Source organism: Ostrinia furnacalis, unplaced genomic scaffold, assembly GCF_004193835.3.
Source record: "Ostrinia furnacalis isolate ACB-3 unplaced genomic scaffold, ASM419383v2 OfSCF2556, whole genome shotgun sequence".
NCBI classification, from domain to species: domain Eukaryota; kingdom Metazoa; phylum Arthropoda; class Insecta; order Lepidoptera; family Crambidae; genus Ostrinia; species Ostrinia furnacalis.
The window spans coordinates 18,583-34,758 of record NW_021132795.1 but is presented as its reverse complement, the minus strand read 5'-3'; the positions used below and the strand labels follow the sequence as shown (position 1 = coordinate 34,758).

The 16,176-nt window shown below is 38.5% G+C and overlaps 1 protein-coding gene across 1 annotated transcript in view; it reads left to right on the top strand.

Moving 5' to 3' along the window:
• LOC114355818 (uncharacterized) overlaps window positions 1-16,176 on the top strand; it is a 45,878-nt gene that overhangs the window by 25,290 nt on the left and 4,412 nt on the right.

The window sequence follows — 16,176 nt, the reverse complement described above, 5'->3', positions numbered from 1 at the left end:
AGTAATAGCACAGTAAAAAATAATACAAAGTAAAATATTTTCCTAGATACTAATTATTATGGATTATGCGCACAAGAATTCTTATTGAGCCACCATTCTTTTTTCATTAGAAAATAGAGTTCATTTACTAGATAATTCGTAGAGCGTTTGCATTAGTTTGCTTAGGTTTATTTGTAGTTTTATACAAGCGAAATGGAGGTACATACTAAAAACTCCTAAAACTAATATTATTTTAGCAAGTAGGCTTTTGAATAGCACTTTTAATCGTCCCAGTATTAACGCTACCACTGCTTCGGGACAATAAATGGACCAGTGCTGAGAAGAAGCAGCGCAAGAAACCCAGTCACTATTGTCAGCCTCTTTTTCAAGGGTTTACAGTCTTTAAAACACTACCTAACCTACGTGTAGTATGGAGATGATGTACTGTTTCCCTGCACTGTGCCTGCGCAGCCGTCGCGGGCTTCCACGCTTGCGCGCACGCAGCCTTGTCCTTGGGCGCTCGTAATCGCGGCTTGTAAGGGTTTATTACACTACTTTATGATCATTTAACTTTATTGTTATGTTAGTCATTTAGATAAACAAACGAATTTAAAATAATATATTATTACAAATTAAACTTTTAGTACTTATCTGTAAATATTTTTGCGAAAGTAGTATTTAAGCCTGGAAGAAAAGAAGTAATTCTTTGGAAGGCCTCTTTTTCTTTTTTTTTCTTTTTTTTATGTGATAGGAGGCAAACGAGCAGACGGATCACCTGATGGTAAGTGATTACCGTCGCCCATAGACACCCGCAGACCCAGGGGCGTTACAGGTGCGTTGCCGGCCTTTAACGTAAAGATACGGGTGAATATCAACAAACTCGTTTTTTGCCTAATTCCGGTGGCGAATTTTAATTTCCACTTTCCAAAACTTTTTTGTGGCAGAAATAATAGTAAATAACTTGTATTATTCAATGATATGGTAGAGATCAAAATATTATTAATACTTCTCGAGATATGTCAATTTGAAATTATCAAGAGCCACCGAAATTGTATTTGAGCCACCGGAATTAAGAACCAATCCACCGAAATTTATGAAATATTTATGTACTGAATGTTACGGATGATTGTCTCAAATTACTTATTTATTTTAGTGTCCGACCGAAACTAGTTTTACGACCGAAACCGAAACCGAAAACGAATTTCGGCAACGGTGTCTGTTTCGGCCGAAACCGAAACCGAAACCGAAACTTCCTTACAAGGCTCATATTTTGAGGGAAAAATAAAGAAAACGTAATTGAACTTATAAAGCGCCTTTTCGAATCGCTAAAATAAAGTGACAGTGGGCGGGGCACATAGCTCGTAGAGCTGATGGCCGCTGGGGCAGGAAAGTTCTTCCACTAGGTGGACCGACGATCTGGTGAAGGTCACGGGAGANAATAGGGGCACACCTTCGAGATGCACAATGAACTGATAAACGACAATCAAATATCGAAATGCGCAAAAAGAACATTACTTTCCGGCCTATTGATATTATTATTGTATCATCTACGAGTATTATTACCTACTAGTTATAGTAATGTAAAATTTACCTTTCTATATTCGCTAGTAACATTTAATTTGTTTATTAGTTTACCCACGATGTCAAAAGAAGGCTGAAAATCGGATGGACTAAATTGATTGACGCCCGTATTCACAAACATTACTATGAGGTCTCACAGTGCGCGTGGTCGCTCAGGGTGACACATGAAACAATCACAGAGTTCTATTCAACGCTGTGCGTTCGATTAGCTGCTTCACTTGACTTGCTCAAGTGCACCACTTGCATCGTTTGTGAATGCCCGCATTCACAAACGAATGTTAGAATTTTGGGCATTAGTCATTTGTAAATTGGGAAAGATTAATGTATTAAAGCAGATTCTTTAATAATTAATAAAACGCTGTATAAACTATATACAGAAAAAAAAATCATCGCTCTAGTTACATTTCTCCCATCGATTCTCAGCTCCGCCGCGTAAAAAACGTGTTTGGGATATTCACCCATACGCTCTCCTCTTGAAAGCTTGCAGGTCGTATCCGTCCGGAAACACCGCAGACGACAGTCCATTCCACAGTTCAATATGTTAGTAAGAAATTTCCTTATTTTTCGTAAGTATTTCGTTACGTATTTCCGATTTAAATCCTTTGTCTGAACTTCAAATGTTCGTAATCAATGAGGTACTCAGCAGTTATCAGTGAAAAGTGTTAATAACCAAGGCATTGATTACGGCTGCTCATTAGCGGGCGCTATCTGCGCGCGCGCATTGGCATATCAATTGTGTGATAATTGATAACGCAAACAACACGTTTGTTAGAGCACGCACTACTCATTTATAACATAACAGAAACATTATGTCAACTAAGGCCTGAAGGTCTTTCTGCGGCCTTCGGAGTTCAATTGAATTCACAGTGCCACTTTTATCATAACCTTCTTTATATGTTTAGCTTCGTTCTTCTCTCTTTGCCTTTACTACGCTTTAATCGTTATTCGTTGTCAGCAAAAGGTCTGCTCACTTAGGCTCGGTACAAACTTCACTCATATTCTGTTAAATATTTAACTCGTTGTAACTTTCGCAACGTGTAGTAATAAAACATTGTCTTTGACGTGCTTTCTTAACCTTCAAGCGGGCGCGCGGCGTCTAATCGACCGCGCCTAACACATTTTCGTTCATAACTTTTTTTTTACTTGTTACACATATTTCTCATTTTTAGTAGCCTGTCGCTTGCTCATTGTGAGTGAAATAAAGAGCTTACCTCAGCTCTCCGCGCTTTTCCCACCCCATGGCTTGCTATTGTTTTAGACGCGGCACCGGCGTCGAAAGCACGCCGCGCGCCTGTCGTCGAAAAGGTTACGCGCGACTCTCTATGCGGTATAACATTTCTTCGGCTATCACCCAATATTATTGAATTAAGTTTGCAATTCTGTTTTTTCTTATTAAATAAGTCGTACACTGCTAGTACAAAGTGAAATAACAGAGACATTATTATGAAAAGATGAAAAAGAGAGTGAATCGGAGCTCAGAGACCAAGCTAAACTAAGCCAAAATTATAAAATTATGTTTTATCATTATTTTGCCATTTTTATCGTTTTTACCAGGTATATGAACTATTCTGAGGTAATTTAAAAGATTTTGTGTACAAAAATTAGTTTTTGATCCAAATAATATTTTCGTTATGTTAATTGATTTAATAATTGTTTCTTTAACTTAATTCAAATTACTTAAGACTTAAATACAATCATAATATATCCGCGTACAAAATAATAAATGATTATTGGAAAATAAGTGCTTTATTTATTTACTAGACCCTATAGGTCTTTTCGTTTACGCGCGACCGCTGCCGTTACAAAAGACCGCGCGCCCGCTTGAAGGTTAAATATACATTAATTGCATGATCGCCAATTAGTATAATTAATCACGTACTTATTTATTATAAGATATTATGATCATGCCAGTTAAATCATATTGTAGAACGGTATTAAATGAAGTTCATTATACTCGTAGTAGATACTATGTTAAGATTTCATTCTTAACTTTTATAGCAACATAGCACTCTGTACCAAAATAAAATTAAAATCTAAAATTACAATATAATGTAAATAATACCTAAATGAACAACTTAACAGATCAAAGAAGTTTCATGTTTTTGTTTATTGGTTTTAATAATTAATTATTAAACAATCCAAAATAAACACAAGAAAAACAGAGTAACAAAATTTCATGGCTGTTTTTGAATCAGTATTATTTTAGTTTTAGGTCTTTATTTCTAAAAGAACATTATTTTTCATTTATTATTTGTATTAATATTAAGCACACTACATTATTATGTACATTGTATTAATTACATAATAATGTAATTAACACAATGTACATAATACAGCTATACAGATATACAGCTTGTACTTTCACGATGAACTAACAACTCCCAACGCGTGAGCGAACAATGCTCCCATACTACGGCATAATTACTATTAATTACTAATTACCCAACAACAATTGATTTCGAGTTGCTGACATACAACTAATTGGACAATACTACTACTCTCGATAATCAGTGAACGAGTACAATTCAAATAGAATAAGTAGGCTCACTCTTTTCCGAACTGTAAAACATTATGACTACTCCATACTTGCCGAGAGATTGTGACATTTAGAATTAAATTCAGGTATCTTATAACTGTGTATACCTACTAACTTGGCACTAGGACGGTTGTTATATTTAGAAGCTGTTTTGATCATCTAGACGTCTCTATGTCTTGAAAAGTTAGGTCAGAGAAAAATACAAACCTTATAACTAAATCGCGGATATTCTGAGCCTTCCTCCGCTATATTATGAGAGTTGGTAAGATAATTAATATCATTTAGAATTACACTGCTCGTTAAACAGCAGTCTCAGCACGTGCGGGTGCAAGGCCGTTACTTGAGAGTGACATTAAGTTATTAGATAGTTTATATAATACATATTTCATTATTTTGTCTGATTTGAATTCGATCTTATATTCAATCTTTAATTGCGATGGAAACTACCTAACGTACTCTAATACCTACATAATTTATGAATAAATATAAATGGCTTGTTTGAAAACTTAGTCATCGACATAAATTTGAGATACGTAAATAAATAAAAGTAAAGAAATAATAGTCGTCGCCTGTTCTCTCTAATTATCTAGTTGAGTAGAGTATTTTACACAATGTAATTATCAATCGCTGATGAGCGAAGCGGAGCAGCGAAAACAGTATGTATATTTTTATTATTAAATCATACAACCAACTTCAATTTCTAGACAATGTACGAGTGTTACAATGAAACCGTACTACGGAACAATGAACACGGCGACTAAACTTTTACATTCATAACTTTACATACCTTATTAAAATTCTTTGCGTAAAACATTCTCGTAGAATCGCGCACGATGCGCCCGCCCACCGCTGCCGCCCGCCCCTCGCTGTAGTCTGAGCTCTGGCTGTTGAGGAAAATCTGTCAAGACAAACGGCATTTTACAAAATTTTAATTTACCTTAATTATAGTACTCTTACTAGTCGACAGGTTTTGCAGCACAGAAGCTATGTAGACAATAATATTATGTGAAGTAGCAGATTGAATGAAAACTTTGCTTTTTAATTGAATTGCTAAATAACAAATGTGTTCTTAATTTTTAACGTTATTTGTGGCGGATTATACGTGACAATTACCAGACTATAATGGATTTATAAATATCCCTGAGAAAAACAACCCAGTAATCTCCAAGGATGCAACAATATTAAGTTTAGTCAAGAGAAGTACCAGTACAATTATTTGCATAACCTCCATGTGGACCGAGTGTCACACAAGTGCGCAGTAACCCTTCTGCTTATGACACCTATCCATAACACGTTTGTAATGTAGGCAGCACATTAAGTGTGTTAAGTAGGACCTCTCTTATCCCTAATGTTTGTTTTAATAGGGTCATCGCTCACTGCGACCAAATAATAATCTTCATTACGTTTACTTGCTGACCCTTTTCTGTCAAAGTCGTTAGGCCTCTCTTGCCTTTTGTATTTATCTTTCATCAAAGACGAAACGAATACATTGCTCTCCAGTAATCAAACACATCATCATCGGCTTTCATATCGAGTTACGTAACTTTATGTACCTATGATGTTTGCTCGTTATCATGATACATACATTACTAACGGTGTCAATGGCCAGCCACCCACTTTCCTGATGATTTTTAATTAATTACTACCAGTTTTTTCCCGCAAAAATTTCGCTCTGGTCTGGTATGGAAAGACAATTATGCACGTTCGTTGTTTGATAACAGCTGTTTTCTCAAACTATCTCTAAGTAAGTATTAAAAATTTCAACTTAATGACAAGGCTAATGATAAAAGGCAGATAGAGTAACTTTGACTTCTACTATATTATTATTATGGATGATGGTTCGTACATGGTACCTACCTACGTCCCCAGGGAAAATAATCTACGATAGATAGGTAACAACGCATCAAAAACAAAGAAGTGGGAGATTAACACCGACTTCTCTCCAGTACAATAAGTTATTCTCGTGCTAAATATGCTTTCAACCAATAAAAGTGTTCGCACTGAGCAGACGTTGGTGAGTACACGTAAAGATACCGTTCCATGCGCAGGCGCCGCCGCTCGCCCGGAACCGCCTCAAGTTCAGAGTCGTCCGCGTTGCGATACTCTTCAGATTGAAAAATATTACGCCTTTTTGGCCGTGACGTAACTGTTTCTTTGTAATATAATGAACTGTGTTTGTTTGGTGTTAAACTGGTTAAAACACAAGCTCTATAGTTTTAGAAATAAAATTGTTTAAATTATTACAGATGTTCAATTGACGCCCCGTTTATTAGTGCAGATATCTAATGTCCATGCCAGTTGATAACTTGACATATTTAAACGTGATGTTTAAAAGCCAAATTGAATTGAAAATGAAGCAGAACGTTAACACAAAACAGAAAGAATCTGCAATTCACATGTGATTCTGACTTAACTTATGCCATGTTTTCCCCTAATCGTGTTTTGATGCGCATAATGACGGGCAGCGTAATGATGCCGCCCGCGCCTGTCATCGGCGATCAGCGGTAATGACGGACGTGACATTACTGCCGATTCACATTCGAGGACTTAAAGGAGGGACCGACTCGTACTCTGTAATTCGACTTGCGAATTGGGTAGAAAGCATTCGTGCGTTAATCGAAGAGTAAGAGTATTACGATATTATCCTCAAGCTATGTTTAGAGATCATCGGTTCGATTTTCTCATAAGAACGTCCGTGGGTCTCAAACGCTCGCACAACGAAATCGACATAGTAAAGCAAATGCTTTGGGCATGCATCTTCCTTATTATGTATTTCAGCAAGCACAAGAATATCGGCAAATTCTAAGGTTTGGTACTAGGTAGTAAGTTAATTAGCAGGTACGCGGACGTTATCGATTTGCGAATGGAGCTAGTTTATGCTCGAGACATTAAAACACAGCGTTTTAATTACACATTTTGTCATAACGGCCTATCTAATTACCGAACTGTTGTATAATGCTACAATCATACATTTGGGACTAATAATTGTGGACATGGATATAAATAATTTGAAACATGACCAAAGACTATGACTTGACAAAGATGCTCAGTATTGAAATTATGTAATGTTTTGTTGTTTGTTTTGCTGCTCGATTGAATCCACTGACTGAACATTACTTAGTTTGCGAGGCAGTGGTTTAATTTAGCAAAATGTAGAGTATTGAATTCTGTAGTTGATGTTGACTGGAACCGCAATATCTTGTTATCTAACGCGTGCAGCGCCGCGTCCGGCCCACCTTGGCCTGCAGCTCGAAAGTTGTCGCCGCTGCACTTAACATTTGTCACGCGCTGACGATGTTATTACTACTTCATAAAATGTAGGTAAATGTAACTAGTTCGTAATTCTTCCACTTTATCCCGATTACTACTTATTTAATTTATCATGATGATGAAGGAAAAATAAGTATATTTACTTAGTTAAATTCATGACACATGCAGAATCCATTAGATACTGGAATCGATAGAAAATGCATAAGGTTTCAAAGCCGCTGCGGAAACATTCTCAACCCTTTTCAATAGTAGACTAGGCTGACAGTAGCATTTTCGATATCAACGTATGTAAATAGCATGAGATATTAACAAAAGTAGGCTCAAGAAAGTACATAAGCCCTGACTTCTATCAAGTTTCTCAGAGAAAATGTGGACTCCAGCCTTAAACCGCGGAGTTGCGTCGCCGTCGCTGCGCAAACACATGATTTCTACTGCGCCTGCGCTTTCCAACGCCTTCGCACTAGCGACATAGTAAACTCGTAATCAGTGATACCTGTCGATCAAAATTCGTAAAAGTTTTTGAAATACCTTTCGATATCAATTAGGTATCTCAAGATTCGGTGACTGTGTCGAACATTATGCTTTGGCATGCAATTGATGATATAAACGTCGCAAGACTTTCTGTCACGATTGTAACCTGTGATGTAATTTAGCTCTACAACAAACCTAGCATAGCGCATTGATCCAAACACGGTGATAAGGTATCTCTTTAAATGTATTTCCACTGTAACAAAAAAGCCGAGAACTGTAGCACCCGAACCGAAACGCAAACCAGTTGCAAGGCAGGTAGCGCGCAGGTAGAGTCGGAGACTTTTTGTGCCCTATCGATGAATAAGCCGTATCAATTGATATCCTTAAGTTATTAGTCACAGTGAATGTGTTATTGGACTGAAATTTGTAACGCATTGGTTACTATTGTGGCGCAAATAACTTACTATACTAAAAAAAAAGAGAAAAGGGCTTTATTGATGACAGCTAAAATGGTTTAAAATTTAAAGATTATCAGACCTATTTCCTAATAAATAACATAGACCGACCGGTGTCGCAATTGATACTAGATAAAAGTCTCCTTGAGAAATAAAAAAGTGTGTATTTCGGTTACGAATTTAAACCTAAATGCATTGTCTTAAGTAACAATAGGGGTTCAATACCCAGCCGCGAGGAGAGCTGATGATCGCGAGGAGATAGCGGCGCCGCCGCATGACGCCACACACTTCGCCATCGGCCGTCTGCATTATGTCTATTACTTACTAAAAGTCAGAGAGTTGCTTTTCGAAAATGATTCACTAGAACAGCTAGTAAGCTTATGGCGCAAACAGTAGCGAACATTGAATAAATAATGTAAATCAAATCGATCTCCAATTTATTTCATCAGAACCGTCCTCCATTCGCTTAGCACACAAATGTTTTAGAGTCTTATGTCGATGATATAAAATCGTAATTATACCCTCTTAGGCGTTTATTGCAACACCATTCTATCATTCAAAGCGATTATCAGCCATCGGCATTCTTCGCCGATGCTTCATATCGATAGTGTGCTTCCTCGACGTGCTCGAGATGAAGAAACGTTTACTAACGACGTCCGTAACAATTGAATTGAATGCCATGTAATCAATATTCATCTTAAAACCAAACAAAAGTTTTCTGACCTTTTCAGAGAAAATATTCGTTATAAAGTTTACGAATTTACCCTGATATTGTTTTAAATGATAAATCACATTAAGATTAACAGTAAGAACATTTCTTAGAACGTAAGTAATGTCTGTACGATTTCAAAGAGATTCAATACACTCTAGAGATATTGATGAGTCTCATTATTTCTTAAGAACTACACTCACCAGGGATTGGCCCTTCAAAATAATGAAGATACTCGTTAATCACGCACCAATAAGTAGTTTTATTATTTTCATGATACTGGCTAAATTAAATATTACGAAATTCCTGAAATATGTATAGGCTGTCACATGTTATCTCAATTATGAACAGAACCTCGCGTGTTTGTCCATCATAGCGACGGATGCAATACGCGCATAATTAATACATCACTGTGTACTGTGTGTACTACGAGTACAAATAGCGTAAGCTAGAGCAAGAAGTACAATAAGATTCGTAAGCTCAGTCAGCATGCTATCAGCAAAAATAGGAAAATCTTGTGTTCTCTTAAAATAAGAAATCTTTAAGTGACAACATTTTAAATATCATACAAAGCTTAGAAGTCTTACAAGGCCGGAAAAGGCGTCGACGACGGTCAGCGAGCCAACAACGCCCGCGGCTGCGCGTGAGTCACCTCATGACTAACGTCAACTTGAGGGACAGCGCTATCAAGGAGTCAAATTTGGGATTTACATTGTGGTTTTTTTATATTTCCTTGGAAACATTTATGGGCTTCAGGAATTTGTTGAGTGGTCCATGCATGTTATGACCATAATATTATTCCCTAGCATTTAACAATCATTGTATTTCTTGTGTTTAATTATGCGACGTTAATTAAATATTGCGGCACTTCCATTAGTACCGCATTTATTATTAGTCTCAAGTTCAAATACGAATGGTCAATTAATACTCGTAGATAGGACCTACAATCAAATGTGTAGGACTTAAATTATTTTTCCGATGGTAGAGCTATCTCAAGATTTCTCTAGAATTATAATATAAGAAAAGCAACTCATGCAGTGCAGCAAATAAAGAATTTGAATTGCAATGATAAGAAATCAGCTTTAATAACATTGTCGCATCTATTTACAAAAAGCATCTGCAGTGGCTAATGTTTGGTGTGGCATTAGCCGCGTGGCCCAGTTGGCGCGCGCGGTCCTTTGCACAACGCGCTTATGTCACCGGGACTGCGCCCGCGCATCGTCTGCCGCGCAGTGACGCTGCCCGACACATATCGATAGAAAAACTCATAGGACAATTTTGTTGTAGTAAAATTAAGCAAACTATTCAGTAACACAACTGTATTCTGTTTACCTAAGCTTGTTTTTTAAATCACCAAAACTTGTTAGAGTTACTGTCATTTTTGTCATCTTTCGTGTCAGCCTCTTTCCTCCTCGTCGTGAACGCTTGGGATTTTTGAATCAATTAACTTTTACTACGATCTGTATGTCCTCACTTCATGTGGCTACATGTACCCCATTCAAACTACGTGGTTGTCCTAAAACGTTAAAAACCTCTACCCAAAGTATCGGTAAAACGTATAGGTGCAGCACATCACTAAGCCAGTTGCAGCGGCGACGCAATCAGCCGTGTAAAAGCATGTGGTCGGCGTTAGGTGCGGGGTCGCTGAAAATACGCTTCCAGCTGTTACAAGCGAATGGACATTGCGCAAAGCTGATCTGATTGCCAAAGACAATTTGATTTGTGAATGTGCAATCTGCATGTATTACAAGAGAACATAATGAGTTCTGAACATCGCGACCTAGCATCACATACATTCTAAATGTAATTAAGTAATTTGCAAAACAGACCAATGAAAGATAATGACCCAAAATAATAAATATTTCGCCAAATTACCCTCTGCAGAAGTTATTGCTTAGAAATATATTTATCCCTTTTAGAATACACACGTTTCACGCACAAAGAGACACAATAGAGATACAAAAACTAGTAAACCTTGTTAACACGCTCCTGTTAATACACCGGTTCTACTCGTACACCTTTCCAATTATCGCCCTTATGACAAAATAGAGTCAAGTTTTCTATGCGGGACAAATTCACTGCGACTATCGTCCTCATGGAGGCTCCGGGGGCATCGACCAAGCGGCCGCCTGGTAACGACACTAATTAGCTCACGAGGGTAATGAATGATAACAGATTGGCAAGGCTTAGCCATGCGTGCTGTGGCCTACATGCCGCGAAGTGGTAGAATGCTCGCAATAACAACTAGGTGGCTTAACGCCCGGTTGCCAACCGAACACGGAACCGACATTCAAAGTGGAGGATCAGTTATTATCACTTGTCATCGCAATGCACCAAATGACGTAACTAGTTTCATCACAAGTTACGAGTTTATAAATGAAAGTTGTTTACTGACGCTGAGAAATTATCGTGAAGAAATCAGAACAACATCCAATGCCTAGCCTAATCAGTAATCTAATAACATTCCAATCACAATTCCAACACACGAAATTACACTTAATTAGTTTCATTCATTCCACGTAAGCGAAGAAGTCTCAGGACACAGCCTGCGGTACTATTTATAGCAGATGAATAGAATGTAAAAGCATTGATTATTGAAAATCTTTTGATTACTAATTTAAAAGGCAGTCTCTTAGATTTATCAAGACTCGAGCATATTAGATTTCATATCAGAGGCTTCCGACCTATTGGAAAAGAGAGCAAAAGAAAACCTTTTCATTTTTATGAACGCAAGCGAGAATAAAACTTGTTTTGTTGCTGTGTGTTTGCAGCCGGAGAGGTTTCTCTCGAGGCGACTCGCCGATGTTTTCCTTCGCTCAGAAAGTTTTCAGAAACGCGCTAATGGTGACCTTCGCCATGGAAAATTCTGTCGAATAATGTTGTTCGGAGGAAGTAAATAAAGTTCAAGTGTGCTGAATGCATAAACCCACTTCAAACAGGTAGTTAGACCTATTCGATAACCACCAATGATGATTAAATAAATGAACTATTATTATTGGATCGATGGTTTATAAATAGGTATTTCAAATGTTTCAGAAATGACCTAGACTATAATGTCCGTGCAAACTTTCAAAACGCTTTGAAAATGTCCGATTGTAGTTATTGCTTTCAATTAACCTTCAACTTACTAAAATATTAAGCGTGCATAGAAGTATCACTGGTTAGTTATGTGTTAAGCATTGAGAGCAGCTTCCCCTTGAAGTCGGTTTTAAAACATAAATTTTTATCTACCCAAGTACAATTTACGTGAAAACATAAGGGCTTTGTTGTCTGCAAATGTGTAACATTCTTTCGGAAATCAGCCGCTCGTTTGGAACGAGTCGTAGTTGTTTTGTTCCCGGGCGGGCGGGGCAGGCTGCGCTTGCGTCGGGACCGGTTGTGCAGCGAGCGAGGGTTGACTGACCGGCTCGTATGCGAAAACTCATCACTCGTTTAATTTTTACACTGCTCAGTATTAGGATGTTGCAGCAGTGTTATTACTGCCCGCCGAATACGAGAAGTATGCAACAAAAATGATTTGCTTAAGTACTAACTACTCCTACCTGGTAAAAGAAGCTTCAGAAAGCTTTACTGCACTATCTATGTCAGTAGTTTTAAAGAATTTAAAGTTCCGTTCAGGCAAGTTTTATTTTTACTAAGCGTCTGATTTCAAGCTTTCAGACACTCCTTACTACTATGACTGTATGCTTTTAGGAGAGCTGTAGTAAAATTATTTTCAGTTTGCGATAGTATGTGTCTGACTCTACATACAGGGACGGATCGTGAATTTGTGGGGCCCTGGGCTGAAACTTCTTATGACGTTGTCACGTAAAAATATCGTCCGTAAACCGACTTCACACTTTTTTTATTTTATTTATGGCCTACTTTTTAGCGGGATCTGGGGGCCCCTTGTAACCCCGGGGCCCTGGGCTGCAGCCCAATCAGCCCATAGGTAGATCCGGCCCTGTCTACATACGCAAATAGTGAATTTTAAATTAATAAAGCTCTCATTATACAAGTACGCGTAGTAATCTGGTTCAAAATGACCTTTTGATAGGCATATAAAGTTTAAACCAATTACTTATATAAACCTGAGTAATTGAAAGTCCCCCTCTGCCCCCGTCCCCCCTTCCGCAGCGGCGACGTGCGCGCGCGCCGGAAGCGAGCCCTTGATCGGCGCGAGGTCACAGCGAGTGCCTGAGCTCTGCCCGCTTTGGGCAGCCAGTAATAAATACCTTACCTATCACAGACATTGATAAAGCAGAATGGACTTTGATGCCGTTAAGTTTAAGTTACGGCTTTTAAGTTTTAAACTTATCCAGCATACCATTTGGTACCTTTATTACATAATATTACTTTCTTGTAATAACAGGCAGAAATGTATTTTCTCGTTTGAGGATAACGTTAAAAACTGTTCTTTTGTCATCTAACGGAAAAAAGCGGTCTTTTGGACATAGCTCTACAATATGTTTGTGATAATAATAATTTTATTTTTATGGTTATTTTTTTGTAAGGCTTCTATGGAAATGAATTTAAGTTATTTTTTTAGAATCTGTAAAGTTATAATTACAAAATGTAAACGCTAAGTTAGTCGAAGTAGAAATTAAAATTAGAGCTGTATGTTCTTCTGCAATCATCTTCAGGAGAGTGTTACAACTTAAATTTGCTGTATTTCCCGAAGACTATATTCCGGGCATTTTCAAGGCGAGAGTGAAAGGCACTTACAGGGCATGTACCATTCTAGACTGCATCCCACTTAACATCAGGTGCGATTGTGGTCAAATAACTGCCTTGTTATGCATAAAATAAAAAAAATCTGTACGTTTTGATGTCATCACACCGTCGGAAGATCGGTATAGAATATGTGTAGAGTAAGTGTTAAGGCGGTAGCGTCAGCAGACTGACGGTGTGTCGCGGCCGCGACCTTGACCCGCGGCGCTGTCCCGCGACACCGGACAGACACTTTTACTAAAACACTCATACTAACTTTATGAGCATAAATCATTTTTTCAACACAAGTTTATCCTACTTATTTACTAGAGCCGCTGAACACAAATACTTAATACAATGTAAAAGTATTTATAATTAATTCCATTTGTCGTGTTATTTAATTTTTTTACCCCCGACGCAAAAAGAGAGGGGTGTTATTTTGTTTCATGGCTCAATGTTGGCCCTGGGACCGATCCTGCATTGCAAAATGTCGCTTAGAATGTCAGTGTTTAGGTTTTTTTTCAGTAAAATTTAGCAAAATGCCTCTTGTATTACAACCAAAACTGACAGGAGTTTTATGCTATTTTGCTTCTGACCTTACCTACTGTTGTCTGCTTTGGTGACATTGTGACGACACTACATTGGCAAAAAATGCCTCTACGAACTCTACGTAATGGTTATCTTATTATAATATCTTGTGTATTGGTCGTTAGTTATTATGTTAATTATTAAAATTCCTATTAGGGTTACTTTTGAAAGTGACTCTATTATTCTCTTAGCACTCACTATTGCCATTTAATTACTTGATGGGCAAGTTATCTGCTATTGATTTCAACGGCTCATTCTCACTTCCGCCAGAGACAGGTTGTGACGGCTGCGACTCGTTCTGTCGCAAATTGGCACGAGTAAACAGCAACAAATTGCCCGCAACTGCGGTCCTGCGGAGACCAAGTGCCGCCTGCGATGCACTCTGAAAGGATGAGCATGAATGACAAGGTCACTCATTGTAGAATACTCTTCGCTGATTTAAGGCAGATGACTCACTTTTATACAAAAAGTTCAATACGCTGATAGAATACTCAATCATTCAATAAAAATAATGACGTCAAAAAAATTTTACCTTGGTCATTTTTCTACTAAAGGTGTTTAGCGATTCATTCGTGCGTCACTTGAATTAGGAAAATCCATTTAAGATTGTGTCCGCTACAGCGCTTACCTCGAACCGGCCTACGAGGACCGGGACTGTTTAGTTACTTCTCCTTATTTATCTTTAGTTATGTATTCAGCATTAAATGTAGGAATCGAAACAAAAAAGTTATCGTAACGATTGCAATTGCTAAACCTTACGTTAGCGAATCACACACACTACTTGTATCATTATACTTGCCTGTCTGCCGGGCGCGTTACATCCAGCGATCTTCCAGGCGTCCATCATGATCAGGGCCCCTCGTAGGTAAATTGCGAAGTACCTACAACGGACATAAACAGGAAACTCAACAACACAACTCGGCAATGACTAATGCTCTATCTATTCGAAGATGTAATTTACTGGCGTGTATTGTTGTCGAAATTGCCCTTTATCCACATTTGTCATTCCTATATGCGACGTCCTTTCTCTCGCTAAGATGTCACGAGTGTTATGAGGATGCAAATAAGACGTGTCCTAAATAGTTGTAGCTCGCCGACGTCACGCGTCCGAGACTCCGAGTGGGCGCGCCCGAACGGGACAGACGCTGGCGCTAGGCCGGCCCGTTACTTGCTCTCCGCGGCCCGAGGCCCGCCCACGCAGCGACGTTGCATCAGATGCAGACCACTAAACTGTGCTCAAAAGGACACTTCAGCAGCACTAGCCGCGAAAACAATCTGCATTTGGCAATTTACAGCCGCCTCTTATTACACAAACCTTTATTCTGTCAATTCTATTGCATTCTGCTTGCGCCGAACCCTCTCGTTTGTTTGTCATGAGTGTTGTGACATGGCAATGTCACAAGCTGTCTGACAACAAAGATGCTAAAGTGAAAGTGTGAATATTTTCCAATATTTATGTTAAGTTGTAATGTGACAATGTGAGGTCAAATTTGTAGTTCGTGAGTTTTCCTAATATTAAGTTTGTGAGGAGGCGGTGTCCGAGAGCGATGGTGGCGAGGCACCATGTCGGCTGGAGCCGACACTCCTGGGATTCACGTAATAATTTCTGTTCTAGTTCAGCTTTCGTTCAAATTAAGCTCTAGGGAAATTTACAAATAGCTTTTCGTGACAACAAATGGATGAACAGTTCGGTGGGACCATATGTTACATTTATTTCATGTAATGGTGCGTCCACACTGGGCGAATCCGAAGAGAAGCTCGACATCCTGCTCACCCTGCTCTTGAGTGAGCAAGATGTCGAGTTTGCCGCGCGAGCGTGTTTGCCCAGTGTGGACGCACCATAACACGTAGAGCGCACTTTTCATAGTACTAACCTAAGCACACTTTGTTGCAGGACA